The following is a 15647-nucleotide window of genomic DNA, read 5'->3' on the forward strand; positions in this document are numbered from 1 at the left end:
TGTATTCCTGATGTATCCTTGAAGAGAGATGAACACGTCCACCTACTCCTCCACCATCTTGAATCTCCTACTTTTATTTTTATTTTTTTTAAGTTTTAGTTTTTGGCTATATTGGGTCTTCTTTGCTGCACGTGGGCTTTCTCTAGTTGAGGCGAGTGGGGGCTACTCTTTGTTGCAGTGCACGGGCTTCTTACTGTGGTGGCTTCTCTTGCAGAGCATGGGCTCTAGGCACGTGGGCTCAATAGTTGCAGCACGCGGGCTCCTAGGGCTCAGGCTCAGTAGTTGTGGCTCGCGGGCTCTAGAGCGCAGGCTCAGTAGTTGTGGCACACGGGCTTAGATGCTCCATGGCATGTGAGATCTTCCTGGCCCAGGGCTCGAACCCATGTCCCCTGCGTTGGCAGGCGGATTCTTAACTACTGTGCCACCAGGGAAGTCCTCGTTCAAATCTTTTGTCCTTTAAAAAATTTGGTTGTCTTCTTTCAAATCATCTGTTGTATGAAAACTCAACATGTATAAAGGACTAGGAGAGTTCAAAGAATTGGAGTTTTGAGTACCTGAAGGTTAAATAGGTCTATAGCCTGAGAAGGCTGAAGAGGTGGGCATAGTCCTGACCTTGTAGAGCAGCTGTCCCCAACCGTTTTGGCACCAGGGACCAGTTTCATGGAAGACACTTTTGCCATTGGCGGGGGTGGGGTGGGCGGGGGGTGGTTCAGCTGGTAGTGTGAGCGGTGGGGAGTGATGGGGAGCGGCAGATAAAGCTTCGTTTGCTCGCCTGCCGCTCACCTCCTGCTGTGCCAGTCTGCAGCCTGGCAGTTGGGGATCCCTGTTGCAGAGCTGCATCGTCCAATAGGGCAGCCCCTAGCCACATGGGGCTGCAGATCATGTGAAATGTGGCTTGTCCAGTTTGAGACGCACTGTATATATATTGTAAAATGATTACCACAGTAGGGTTCATTAACACATCAGTCACCTCACATAGCTGTGTAGTTTTTGTAGTGATAACATTTAAGATCTACTTGAATTATTGATTCCATATTGAGATGGCCATATTTTGGATAGATTGACTAAAATTAAATATAGTATTATTTTTACCATTTTGAAAGTTTTTGAAAAAATATGGCTACTATGAAATTTAAAATTCAATACATGGTTCCCAATATGTTTCTGTTGTATAGCACTGTTTCAGAACCTTGACCATCAGGAATTTGGATCTTCATTTGCAGAGAAATGGGAAGGCATTTTAAGCTTGAGGGAAATTGTGACCATATTTTTGAAAAAAAGAAATGTAGTGTGGAGAATAAATTAAGTAGGAAGAATAATTAGGGTGGGCAGCTTTGCAGTAGTCCAGATGAGAGATGATAGTCACTTGGTGGTGATTGGGAAAAACAGCTTTCTGCTCAGTATCTCTAATATAATTACAGTTTTGGAGAAAACTTTTAAAAAAATGTATGTAGGAGGGTGTCAAGGCAAATATCAAATGGAATGTCCTTCACAAGGGAGCTAAGATCCTAGGCTCTTCTGTGTCTAAAGTGAACATGAAAGGTTACTTGGGGCACATACACTTGCTCAAGGAAGAGCCACTTAAATGGCCTAGAGCACAATACAGATTTGGCTTTGACCCTGATTGAGGGGAACCACTGGAGTGTTTTGAGCACAGGAGTGACATGGCCATCGTCATTGCCTTAAAATGTTGTTGTTATTGTTGTTGAGGTATAATTGACATATAACATCATATTAGTTTCATGTGTACAACATAATGATTCAATATTTGTATATAGTGTGAAATGATCACCACAGTAAGTCGAGTTAACATTCAAGTCATTGCATTTTAATTATAAGATGATGCTGGCTGCTGTGTTGGAAATAGACTGGAGGGGGCGAGGGTAGGAGAAGAAAGACCATTTATTTAAACAATTCTTAATTGGTAAGCATCTTCATCGTTTCTAGTTTTCTCTAGTTTTAAACAACAGAGTAATCCATGTTGTGCAATAATAAAATTATTTGTTTAATATAATAAAGTAAAAGGAATAGTGTAATTTTTTTCTTAAGATAAATTCCAAGAAACAGAAGTCCTGTTCAATGAGGTCATGTGTTATTATGGCTTTTGATATATATATATATATATATATAGCCAAATTGCCTTCCAGAAAGTTGGATCCAATTTATAATGCTGCTTCCTGCTCCTAAATGCCAGCCCTTGGCAGTAGTATTACTCCTTCTTAAACTTAATCGAGCAGCAGCTCCCTTATATAAATTAGCTCATTTTTTTCTCCCATGAAACACCTCTCCACAGCGTCCCCTGATTCAGCTGTTCCATTAAACTTTGGGTAAATTATATAGTTAATCTTTTCTGGTTAGTGCCGACAATTTATTAAGTTTATCTTGTTCCTACAGGTGGAAGAACCTTGTCAAATTGGTAGATTATTGATTTCTACTTTAATATTTTTTACAGGAATTAAATGACCCACTCAAAAGTTTAGAAAAGGAAGTCTGAGTATTTCTTTGAACTTATTGTTGGATATTAAACTTTTGGTGAATTTTTAATCAGGAATCTCGTAAGTGCAAAAACCCTAAGAAAAACCTATTACAAGTTGGCTTAACAATGAGGGCAGTGTAAAATTTACATTTTTTGGTGAAAGTTTTTTCAGAAATACTTCAGGATTGAACACTAATCCTGGAGTTTTTCAGAATGAAGCCTCTTTTCCAGAGATTTTTTTTAAGCTGAGAAGCCTTAATCAATCTAGAATTCTTTGTTGGGAGAAAAAACATAAAGGCAAATAAACTACATTTATAAACATTTATAAAGTATGTTTATAACTGTGCATGCATGTATTTAAATATAAGTTCTTTCTCTCTGTTCCCTGGAGAATCACTGGGTGAAATTAATTTTAAGAGACCATTGACCAGGCCCCTCAAAGGTTAAATTAAATTGAGTGCTACTGCAATTTGATTATGTTTTCATCTTTTTGGATTCGTCATCTAGTATAGATTGAAGTCCTATTTTCATACGTCTGTATAGGTCACCTAAGAGGGTTGTTCAAAATTCTAATTTCTTCCCTCATGAATAATTTCTCTCACAAGGTAACCTTTGTCTTCTGTGGACATAATAGAGGTGTTTATATAGAAGTAGCAAAAAAAAATGGATTCTATTTTGTGACATATTGAGTCATAAGATAGAATTATGCTTCAGTACTCAGCCAGCTGATCTTTTCTTTTTCCCAGCGTGGAGGTTGAGAAGAGGGTTGGCCTGCTACTGTCCTTGTGTGGAGGGTAGAGAAGCCAGGCTCCCAAACAGATAGGAGGAAGGGTGACTGCAGACGTGGTGAGGTTTAGAGCTAGTCAACAACCAAGAAAAAAAAAATTTCTGTCACAAACCTGCCCCTGATGTCTCCCATTTCTGATATTAACCCATTCCTTGTGTTAAATTGCTCTTCACTGATTCTTCCAGAATTTTCTTCCTCCCTCCTCCAGTCCTCCAGCTTTGCATCTCATTGCATCCTACTTTACCACCTGCTACTCTGTGTTGTGCTCATCTCCAGGTGCGCGTGTCACTCTTCTTCCTTGACAAAAATGTATCTTCAGAATGCCTGTCATTCTTTCTAGCTCTATTCCTGCATAATTCTTGGTGATTTATTTATTTTTTAAATCCTTCCCTGATTATTTATTTATGTGGTTGCACCGAGTCTTAGTCGCAGCTCGCTGGCTCCTTAGTTGCCTCATGCATGTGGGATTTAGTTCCCTGACCAGGGTTTGAACCCGAGCCCCCTGCATTGGGAGCACGGAGTCTTATTCACTGCGCCACCAGGGAAGTCCCAATTCGTGGTGATGTAAACACAGCTGATTCTCATTACGTGTGGTAGTGAGGTTCCATAAAGTAACATGGAGCACTGAATTGGTGAGCACTGAAACACGGCCGTGTCCTTCCAAGCTGCCTGTGTGCAGGGAAAGCAAGTCCTTGGCCTTTGATGTCTGTGGGGAGGGGGCCCTACTTGTACCCAAGATTCAAACAATGACAGATTGCTCAGGTTTAGAATGTAGTAGATATAATGACATTGGGACCATAACTGTGAGGAAAGGGTTCACTTCAGCCCTGGGCTGATCCCAGCCTGCCTGTGAGAAGGACTTCAGTCCTGTGTCTCTGCGGGCTGCAGCGATCAATGAATGTGGCGTACTGTGCCTGTTCCGTTTGTTGTGAGGCCTTGGTCTGGGAGACCGCTCCTGGACCAGGGCTGCTGGGCGCTGGCATGCAGGTTTGGGGCCTGTATCACTGGCCCCATATGAAAGATTGTCGGGAAGCTGTAGCTGTGGTGCCTCTGTGTCAAGGTGACCTATGCACACCCTGGGTGTCATTCTGTGGCAGCCTTGCGTTTCCTGCGTGGGTGTGGGGACAAAATAAGCTGTGCACTTGGGTACCTGTTGAGTGTCGTATGAGTTTCCTGTCACTGCTGTGACAAATGACCGCAAACTTGGCACCTTAAAACAACATAAACATATTACTTTACAGTTTTGTAGGATAGGAGTCTGTCACGTATCTCACGGAGCTAGGATCAAGGTGTCAGCAGGTCTGTGTTCCTTTCTGGAGGTTCTAGGGGAGATTGCATTTCCTGGCCTTTTCCAAATTCTAGAGGTCGCCTGCATTCCTTGGCTGTGGTCTCTCCCTCCGTTTTTAAGGTCAGCAATGGTGGATTGAGTCCTTCTCAACATTGTATCCCTCTAATCTCTTCTGCCTCACTCTTCCACTTTTCAGGACTCCTGTGATTGCTTTAGGCCCATCTGGACAATCCAGAATAATCTCCCTATTTTAAGGTCAGCTGATTATCAACCTTACTTCCATCTACAACTTTAATTCCCTTTCTCCATTTAACATAACATATTCACAGGTCTGGGAATTAGGATGTGGGCATCTTTGGGGGGCCATGATTCTGTGTACCACAGGTTCCTGATGAAAGGAAGATGCTGTTCCCTGTCCTCTAACCTTCTACAAAGGGATGTAAATGGAGACGAAAGCCTGAAATGTGTCTTGAATCTGATTGCCAGTTTGAATCTGCGACCACTACTGCGTCAGTGTCCATTAGAACACAGTTTTGAGAGGGCGGGTTTTTACTGGGAGCACTTCACATGTTCAAGCACAGTTTATTAAGTCTCTATAGGAGGCTACTGTTCTGGTAATTGACTCATTTCTTAATTGTGTAGCTCCCAGGGTATCTTTCCTTTTCAAAACCTCTGAAAATAATTCGGAGATGCTGGGTAATGGGTTTCTGGGACTCTGATAACTATTCAAGTCTCCAAAGCTTTAGGACTTTCTGTGGCCAACAGAAAGAATGGAAAGCTACTGTTTTCTTTTAGAGGAAAAGTGTTGTTTTTTGTTTTTTGTTTTTTTAAACCCTTGTGATATAAATTTTAAATGAAGCCAATATGCTAAGCTGGACTACTGTAAAATGATTTTCATCATTGCATTCATTGTGTCAACCCGATCTTTGGCTCCAAATATGCTGCTCTTGTAAAAATTTTATTTCAGCTGTCAGGGTAATCAAAATGGTTTCAAAAGCTCTCCTTGAATACTAATTGAAATAAAATAATAAAATATGCCAGACTCTACAGAAGGAAGATACCAGATATGGGCAGGTTTTGCTTTTTTTAAAAAAAAGTCGATTTTATTAACTTCTTTATTTGGTTATAATTTTGAAGAGACTATTCCCGACATACATAGTTTCAAAATCAATCAAGTGGCTTTCAATCCAAAATTGGATTTGGGACTACATAATTAAACAGAAAGGACAGAACAATATTTCATTTATTGAAGTTATCTTTTGATGCCACAGTTTATGTCGTATGACGGGATTTTTGTAATGTTGTTGGATTGCATAGGCAGAGAAATAAAATGATGGCTACAGGTTTTATCCTTTAAAGTTTTGATACTACAGGTCTGCGTTTCTAAAACACCGAGAGCTACAGCTGTCTGTAAGCTACATGATTTTATTATTCTATCACAGTGTACAAATGTTGTCGATGTTGTGGACGACACAGATGTGGAAATGAGGATCAGACTTTGGAGAGAACTAATTGAGTAGCCAAAGGACTATGCAAAAACTCGTTCAAAGGAAGCTCGCATTTTAAAACATTACCTAGCAAAGTCATGGTTCAAAACTAAAACAACCCAAGATCACGAGGCCAGATCTTTTCAGAGACATCCTGAGGATAAAAGTACCAGGTTTGCTGTTGTGTGAGTTGGCTGCTCCAGAGCAGCTGGGGGAATGTTTTCATCCTCCACATGTCTCTTCTTCAGTGAGAGCCTCTGGACAACCTCGCTGTCCCAGGCTCCACCTCTGACTGCTGCCGTATTTGCACCTCAGAATTCCTTCCCACCCTTGGTGTTCATTTGTCCATCCCTCCTTCTATCCAACCAGCTTTTGTTGAGCACCACTTTATAAGAAGTTAATTATAAAAGCATCGATGAAGTTGGGAATGATGTTGATCTGCATTACCTAATCACTCAGACCTAGGGAAAACTTCAGGGAAAAAGTGAATCGATCAACTCACTAATTTCAAGGGTCAGGGTCTTGCCGTCATTCATTCGTTTTTTTGGTTTTTGTTTTGATCTGAATTTTATTTATTTATCTTTTGTAATTCTTATTAATTATCTACTTTATACGTATCAGTGTATATATGTCAATCCCAGTCTCCCAATTCATCCCCCCCAAGCATCATTCATTCTTGCTGACCACCTTTATGAGTTGGTCACTGTGTCAGGCGCTGGCAGGGTATTAAGACAAAGAAGACATCATTTAGCAAATTGCAAATGGGGATCAGTGAATTGGAGTGAGGATGGGGGAGGTGGGAAGGGAGAGGGTAGGCTAGGAAAAAAGGGGCTAGATAAACTTGGGAGGTGACTGGAATTTTCCATCACCATTTCATGTGCCTACTATCTGTTAGTAGCAGCCCCCTCAAATTTCTAGGACATTCTATCGCTCTGTAACTAGTGAAGGGCCCTTTCCCTCCCAACCCCACTCCCATTCTCCACCGGGTGACCTTGGCTATCTCTGTCTCCAGTCTCTGGATTCATCCTTTTCGATGTGTCTCGTCTGTATGTCTTATGTCCCACTCTGTTACGGCAGAGTCCTCTTCTAAGGGCCATCTTTCCACTCGATTAACCGGTTAATGAAGATACATAAGAGGGGACATTCTCCCTGCAGGCCGTGTAGCAACGCTAGCGGCTCTACTGGAATTTAGCACATACGCAGGTCTTTCACTACCACACACACACACACACACACACACACACACCCACCCATGTAAGTGGTTACCTTTTGGTAGTCTTGATAGGAGCTTTGCCAAAATACTGCTCCCGCTTCAGGAGCGGCCAGTAAATGGCAGGAAGAGTGCATGAAGCTTCAGCTACAGTGTCATTCTCTGCACTGGGGTAGAATGCATTCAGATACAGCAATAGTAAAACACATTGCAAAAAATGGCCTCAATACTTTTCGGCTCCTCTCATCAAGAGATGGAGTCTATCTCCCGGTCCTTGAAACTGAGGCATGCCTGGGGACTTGCTGTGACCAGTGACATCAAGTGAGTTCCAAACCAAGGCATCAAGAGGCCATGCGGCCTCTGCTTTTGTTTGTCTTGGGACATTGTGACCACTGTGTGAAGGAACCCAGGCGATCCTGCTGGATGATGAAAGGCGCATGGCTCTGTCACTCGAGCCTGCCAACCGCCCAACATACGAGTGAGACCACCTTAGATCATCCAGCCATCATCTGTCCATCAGCTGACGCCAGGAGCACAGAGAAGTCCAGCAGGGATCTACTGAGCCAGCCCCGATCAGAAGAGCAACAAGCCAACTCCCAGAATCATGAGCTGAATAAATGGTAGTTGTTTTAATCCACTAGGAACTGATATGAGCAGTCATATGAGGTGATTGTGATCCTAGTTTTAAACAGGGAGAATGGGATGGATTCAGCAATGGAGTGGAGTGAGATCTGTAAAATTTGACTTTGTGGCCCAAAGAGGAGAATAAGGGAAGAAAAAAAGGATATGGAGATGCACGTATCTAAAACTACCCAGAAAACACAAATCTCTTGGCAGTATTTGCTGTGAAAAATCCAGAGTATTTGAATGGGTCTGAGTATCTTAAACACGCCTACTGGTATGAAGGAAGATAGCGCCGATTCTAGAAGGCACTCAACTTTTATGGTCTATGTCCCAGTTCATGTCATACTGAGATTCAGAAGTTGGTGGCCTTGGTTGGTATCTGTTTATATGTATGATACGCCTGAGGGCCAATTTTTTTTTTCCGGAAAAGAGAGGGAGTTCTTTGTTACTCTGTATAACCTGAGTGCAACTGAAGCCCTATATGGCTCAGTCTCTGAGCAATGTTGCCTTCAGAGAAACAGTATTGTGGCAGAAAAACATAACTGACAGCAAATCACATCTGTACTCAGCCTCTTGAAAAAAAAAATGCCAAAGAGGGGAGTACATTCTTAATGCTAGCAGAGCTTCAAAGAGCATCTTCTTTAGACATCTTTATTGTTCTCAGTCTTTCTTTCTATAATGCCTTATAACAGCACTCCTAAGAACTCTCTGGAAGTGGCTCATGAAAAAATAAAATGTTCTCTTCCCGTTTTCTCTTTAATCTTCGAAAACTCTTCCCTGAAGCCAAAAGGCGCAGCTTTTTGGTCTCTTGACTACGAGTCCCCGATCAAGTATAGAGCTAAGTATCTCTTTCTTGTCCTGTCCTCTAAACTCTACCCTCATCACGGTGATACTCCCTCATTCACCACCTCTTTCTTTTCCATCCCTAAGTTGTTCATATACAGTCATAGCTTCCTAAAGCTAGCCGGTATCTGACCCTCTGTGATACATTTGGGCCTCTGGGGTGGGTAATCTGGTTTTATTTCTCTGAGAATCATCTCATTTCCCAGATTCCACACTCCATAGGAGACACTCGGCGCTTAACTCACAAGTAAGATTACTTCCTCTTTAGAAACAGGCGGAAAGTGGGAAGGGCTGAGATATTCCTGTATTAATATAGCTTTATGTGAATTTGGGTTATGTAAATATGAAATAAATGTGGTTAAAAATATACTTACAAAGTCTTATTTCTGGAACAAAATTTGAACTAATGTGAACCTCCCCAAATGAGAAAAAAAAAAAGTCCGTAATCACATATGTTTAGAACTGGAGGACTGAGTGAATCGAAAACTCTGTGCTGTTACTACGGTCACTGATAAACAAAACTACATGATGCTGTTCTTTGTCAATCCTACAGGAAAATTATTCTTGAATTATAGAAGTTTTAATTATGAAAGGTGCTCTGAAAAATACCCTAGTGTAAACTGACTTCGATATTCTGTTCTCTTGTGTTTGCTTCTGTGCCTGAGGTGCAGGGAAGGGGACTGGGGAAAACTAGGAAAGGAGGGTCAGGTATTGAACCCTCATGAGGAAGACACTCAGACACTCAGTGAGCTGCTTCAGGGTCCACGTGACAACGGGCATCACTGTGAAAGGATGAGAGCCAGTGTCCCCATTTCTCCGTGGCACCCAGGACCACTCTGGCATTTTCAAAACTGGCAACTCTGGACGAGGAGGAGACATGGGCAAGGTTGTTCCAAGACGTCCGTCAGCCATGTCAGCATTGAGTCTCCCCCTAGTGGCTGCATTAGCAAAGACATTGATGGAGGGAACTGGAGGAGAAAGGGCTGTGAAAATGGCAGGTGCTGACTGGCTGACAAGCTGGTCCATGGGCACAGGAGAGGCATCTTGTGAAGGCTTTTATTGCTCTTTTGGGGTGGGAGGATTTTTTTTGAGGGTCTGTGTGAGCAGGAAGATGCAAGAACTTTGAGATGCTGATGGTAATCACCCTGAATTTATGGACAGGCTGCTTTGACCTTGGGATTCTTATACTTGTCCACACCGGTATGGTGGCTTTGCTCCTTATTCTCTTGGAGGGCTTCAGCTATTTACGTACTTAACTCCCTAAACCTCTGATTCCTTGCTTGTAGAGCGGAGGCAGATAATCACACTTACTTTAAGAGATTTTTGTGAGGATTCAGTGGGCTGATGGAGGGAAGGAGCTCTGCCTGGTGCCTAGCGTACATTGTCAGCACTCAATAAACGTGAGCTCTCGTTGTGTGGTCATCACATCCACAGTCTGAAATGTACTCTCTCAGTTTTATAGAACTCTTGGAGTTGCTAACATGACCCGCTGACTGGACTACCGTGATATCGTCGGTAACTTGTGGGTCTTGGATCCCTCCTAATCTTTATCTTTTTAAACTATTTTATTTATTTATTGGGCTGCGCCGGGTCTTAGTTGCGGCACGTGGGATCTTCGTTGCCTCGTGTGGGATATTCACTGTGGCACGTGGGATCTTTTTTAGTTGCAGCATGCGGGCTCTTAGTTGCGGCACGCGGGATCTTTAGTTGCGGCACGCGGACTTGTTAGTTGCGGCATGCAGATCTAGTTCCCTGACCAGGGATCGAACCCGGGCCCCCTGCATTGGGAGCATGGAGTCTTAACCACTGGACCACCAGGGAAGTCCCTCTTCTAATCTTTAATGGTTGATGTGGCAAGAGGACACAGCTCATGGTTTCTTCTTAATCTCAGGCCCTCTGTAATGGGAACTGTCATCACAGTTGACATTTTCTAATTTTCTGCCACGTCTTCTGGGAAAACAGTAACTTCTTACTCAGGGGAGACGGTATTTTATCAGGCAAGTTGAAGCCATTCTGAGAGAAGAGCAATTACCTCTATGTTCTTGTTCACTGACCTTTGGGGAAAATTACCGCTGTTTGCTTTTTCCTTAATTAAATGGCTGAAAAATTCTGTAGAAGCAATTAACACTAGTCTTTAATTCTAACTATATTAAAGCCTATTTTTCTGTCTCTATCACATCAAAATGGCAGGTCAAATGAATCTTTGGAAGTATGACTAGGGGTTTCCATGGCAACCAGGTAGGAAGAAGGGAGGGAGGAAACCGAGTTCTGGGCTCTTGGTACTTTCCTCCCACTCATTGGGGACCCTAGAGAATCCGTTTGTGGATGGCGTCTCTCTGTGTCTTCAGTGCACCCAAGTCCCGAGCTCCAAATGCCCTTTTCTACTCAAGGTGGGGCCAGTGGATGTCGTGGTGACTGCTGATAGCAAAAGGATCCCAATGAACAGTCATACCATAAACCGGATTATAGTTTTCAGTCCATGAAATGTTTTTATTTACATTATTTTATGTAATCGTGTTATCACTCTAAGTTATTTCCGTTCGAAAGGCGAGGAAGCAGAGGTGAAGGGGTTTGCTCAAGTCGAGTGGCAGAGCCAGGGTCTGTATCATCCAACTCTCAGAACAATGGCCATTACTTTGGGGCCATGGTATATGCCAAAACCATCTTCCCTGTCCACTGTGGCAGGTTGGGTGGCTGGAGAGAGTGAGGCTTTACCTGTGTCCTCCTTGGAGGCTGTGATGGGGAACGGGACACAGCTTTATGCATTTCCATGAAAAGCTCAGGTGCCGGCACGAGAGACTAATATTTTGTAGAAAACATGCACATGGCCTTTCTTCCCTGGTTCCTGATTCTTTGCCTGCTGGAGTGTGGAGGTCCTCATCGACTGCAATCATGAAAGACACTCTCTTATTGCATCTGGTAACACGATCCTTCCACAGTTTTCTTCAGTTACACTGATTATTTCCCATTATGAGCTTATTCTTTTCTGAGCTTTTTCCTCAAGAAGCTTCTGCAGTTTTCGTCTCAATTATATTATTATTATAAGAAGTGGCTCTCCGGTGGCACAATGGAGTGGATGGGGGTTGTGTTATTTTGACCTCTCACATAAAGCATCTTCTAACTTTTGTTGGGGATGAGAGAACTGGTTGCTGATTGGAGTTGGCTGGACTGCGTGAGTATCCTAGACCTTCAATTATGATGAAATAACGTTGCAGTTATTTTCCACCTTTAGAAGTATCTCCCTCCTTTCCTTTCTACTTCAAGCCTGCCGCTAAGCATTTTTTCCTCTGGAAGCTTTTCTGGCTCTCCTGCTTCCTTTTCATTCCCACCATAATCCCATAATAATGAACGGCCACCTTAGGTCCCAGTGTATCAGCTGCCTCCTTTCTGTCTTCTTAGTTTCTTGTCTTTATTCCAATGCATCCTACACGTAGCAGCATGAATACTTTCTTTGGCTTTTATTTGGATTAGGTCACTCTCATTCTAAGGAGCCCAGCATACCTCTCAATTACCTCTTGAATAAAATTAAACCTCGTAATTATATACGCTGAAGTCCTCAGCTTGTAAAGTCTTCCACTTAATGGCCCCCTGCCTGCCCTCCTCCACTTGGGCATCCTACTCCAGCTTCATAAGACCATTGACACCCGCAGTGTACGTTTATCCCCACTTATTAACTGTGAGCCTTTGCACATCCCACCTCTCTTGTTCACAGTGCTTCCCCGCTTCATTTTACCAGGGATATAATTGGTTTAACTTTGTTTAACTCAGTGTTTCTCAAATTTATTTTCCCATGGAAGACTGTTGCTCACAAGATGGCCTTTAAAACTGTGCTGGAGAGCTTCTGTCTCCTCTTTGCTCCTCCAGGTCTGCCCTCAGCCCTCCCTCCCTCTGCTGTGTGCTCACGAGGGAGGCTGACCTCTGTCATGGTTACAGTGAATCTAGATGTTGCTCTGAAGGTATTTCGTAGATGTGGCTAACCTGTACAATCAGTGCACTTTAAGTAAAGCAGATTACCCTCTGTAATGTGGGTGGGCCTCGCCCAATCAGTTGAAGGCCTTAAGAGCAAAAACTGAGGTTTCCTGAAGAAGAAATTCTAGTTCAAGATTTCACTCTCAGCCTCCCACTCCAACCCCAATCACATGAGCCAATTCCTTACAGTTAATCTCTCTCTCTTTCTCAGTATTGATTCTGTTTTTCTGGAGAACCCTGACTGATACACACCTTAACTTCTGGGTTGGTTTGGCCAGTAAGGCCTACCTGCAGGTGATTAGAGGAAGGAAGGAGAGTCAGGTTACGGTGTTCTCTGGATCACACTCCGCTGGGTCACTTATATTTGGCTGTGTCTGTGGACAGAACTCCCAGCTCCTATCTGGAACCTTCTCCCTAGGACTCTTTCCTTCTTGGTTATGGGTTCGGTAAATCGTTCCACCCTCTTTCCCCTAGGGACGGTCACAGCTCCCTGCTGTTACTAGATCTGGGGGCCCTGCTCTATCTCTTGTGGTTTCCCTACACTCTGTCCTCATCTCTGTGAATAGCCCATTGTTAAACTTCCCTCAAATCGCCCAATTCGAAGTACCATGTATTTCCTGACATAACCTCGACTGATATGAGACTAGCGTTCCAAGGAGTATACTTTGGGAAACTACGCTTCAACTTCAACCTTGCTTTTACTAGGGTGGCAAAGTTGTAGGGTTCACGGTTCCCCAAAACAGCCTGGGGGAAGTCAGGACAGACATCATAGGAAAAGAGATTCATGGGTGAGGAGCTGAATCGTGGATGGGTTTAGTTGAGCTGGAGAGAAGGTGGGCATGGTGACAGTGCAAACTGCCCTTTGTGGACTCGACAATTATAAAATCCTTCTGCACATTTTAGCTCATTTGATCCTCGCAACAATCCCGTGAGGTGGGCAGTTACCCCGTGGCACAGACGATCGAGGAGATGAACACACGAGAAGGGTAGGTTGGCGGTGCAGGAGAAATCTGTCTAAAGTGGAGAGTTCTTGATGAAAAGCGGGGAAGAAGGTTCCTAGAGGTCAGGCAGGGCCAAGTTACGCATGATCCTGAGGGTGGAGGTGAGGAGTTTGATTTGATGTGAGAGACTGCAGAGAGCTTTTGAAGGATTATTTGCAATTTTTTAATTGACTCTATGAATAATACATGTTCATGGTAGAATATTTAGGAGAGTAAAGTGTAAAGAAAATAAACCTCATCCCTAATTTTATCACCCAGTGATGTCTTTGTTTTATCCTCTTCAAGCTTGAGATAAATCAACATGGTGCGTGTTTTATCCATCGGACACAGAGTTTCTCAACTGTGGCCCTATTGACAGGAAAATCCTTTGCTGTAGGCGGAGAGGGTTGCCTGTGTATTATAGGATGTCCAGCAGCTTCCCTGGCCTCTACCCACTAGCTGCCAGTAGTGCCCCTCCCCCCAGTTGTGGTGCCCAGCAACGACTCCAGACATTGCCAAGTGTCCCTTGGTAGGCAGGTCATCCCCAGTTGAGAATCTCTGATGTAACTTTACATTGTGAGCGTTTTCTCTCACATCATGAATAATCAGAGAAAAATCCATACCATACTTTACTTAACTCACGGCTTTGTTTGTTGGATGTTTAGTCTGTTATATAAATATATAAATGTGTATTAAAAATATGTATATATTGCCATCATGAACAACACAGTGATGAGTATCCTTGAATATAAATCTTTAGTTGGATCGCTGATTATCTCCTTAGGACCAGTTCCTAAAAGTGCATTTCTGAGTCAAAGGGTGTGAGCGTTTCAGGACTCCTGGTATATTTTTCTGAAAAAGTGCCTTCCAGTTGGCTTGTGTTTAGGGGGACAATCCTGAATTTAATTTCTTTTTCTCCAGTGTGTTGTTTTCTCAATTTTCGGCTCCGATTCAGTTTCCCAACCATGTCAGAAAGTCATTCAACTTTGTGAAGAAAATCTGTCTCATTCCCTAAGAGAGGCAGGGAGAGAAAGAAAAGAAAATGACTTTCAATAGACTTTTCAATTTTCTAGTTTACAACCTCAAATTCGCACTTTATATAGCTGAGTCTGCCTTCTCATTAGTATTATAAAATAGATTGTTATTATTGTGCTCTCCCAGGGATGTAAAACTAGAACAGAAATCCAGTCCAGCTCTTCCCGCGACTACTTCTGTAATCTCGGGCAAATTGCTTCATGTTTCTGAACCTAACTCGCCTCATTTGTAACATAATATGGTGAGCGAAGATGATCTCTCAGTGCCTTTAGAATTCTATATATTTGTGTTCATGTGACGGGAAGAAGAGAAGCAACTCAACCAGCAACAACTTGGGGCCCTGGAGTCTTCTTTTCTAAAATAATATAATTTAAAAATGGCAAAACGCAACCCTTGTATGTGTATCCCGGTCATTCATGAACTTTGTTACCTTTTATTATGCTGTAGCCCTTTTGTTCACCAATCGCCAGAATGTTCCTGAAGTGCTGAATGCTAAAAGGGCAGAGGTAGAATGTGGGTGTTTATATAGGGCTGTTGTCGAGACAGGAAAAGTCACAGATTGGCTTTACCCATGATATAATATATATCATTGTTATCTACGGTTGTTAACGATGTATATGATAATTCTATAAATATTATATATATATCATCTATCCATCCATATATCTGCTTATTGAGTGTCTTCTCTACAGGAATGGAAGTTCCATGAGGGATAGACTTTGTCTGTCTTGGGATCCATCTTGGGACCCTCAGCATCTAAGACAGAGCCCAGCACTGGTACCTGCTCAATAGGTAAGTGAAGAACAGATGCATGAATGAATAAATAAGGATGTCACCTGTCAAAAAGACAGGAAGTAACAAGTGCTGGCGAGTACGTAGAGAAAAGGGAACCCTTGTGCTTTGGTGGTGAGAATGTAAACTGGTGCAGTCACTGTGGAAAACAGTAAG

The sequence above is a fragment of the Tursiops truncatus genome, chromosome X (genome assembly GCF_011762595.2).
Source record: "Tursiops truncatus isolate mTurTru1 chromosome X, mTurTru1.mat.Y, whole genome shotgun sequence".
In the NCBI taxonomy this organism is placed as follows: Eukaryota; Metazoa; Chordata; class Mammalia; order Artiodactyla; family Delphinidae; genus Tursiops; species Tursiops truncatus.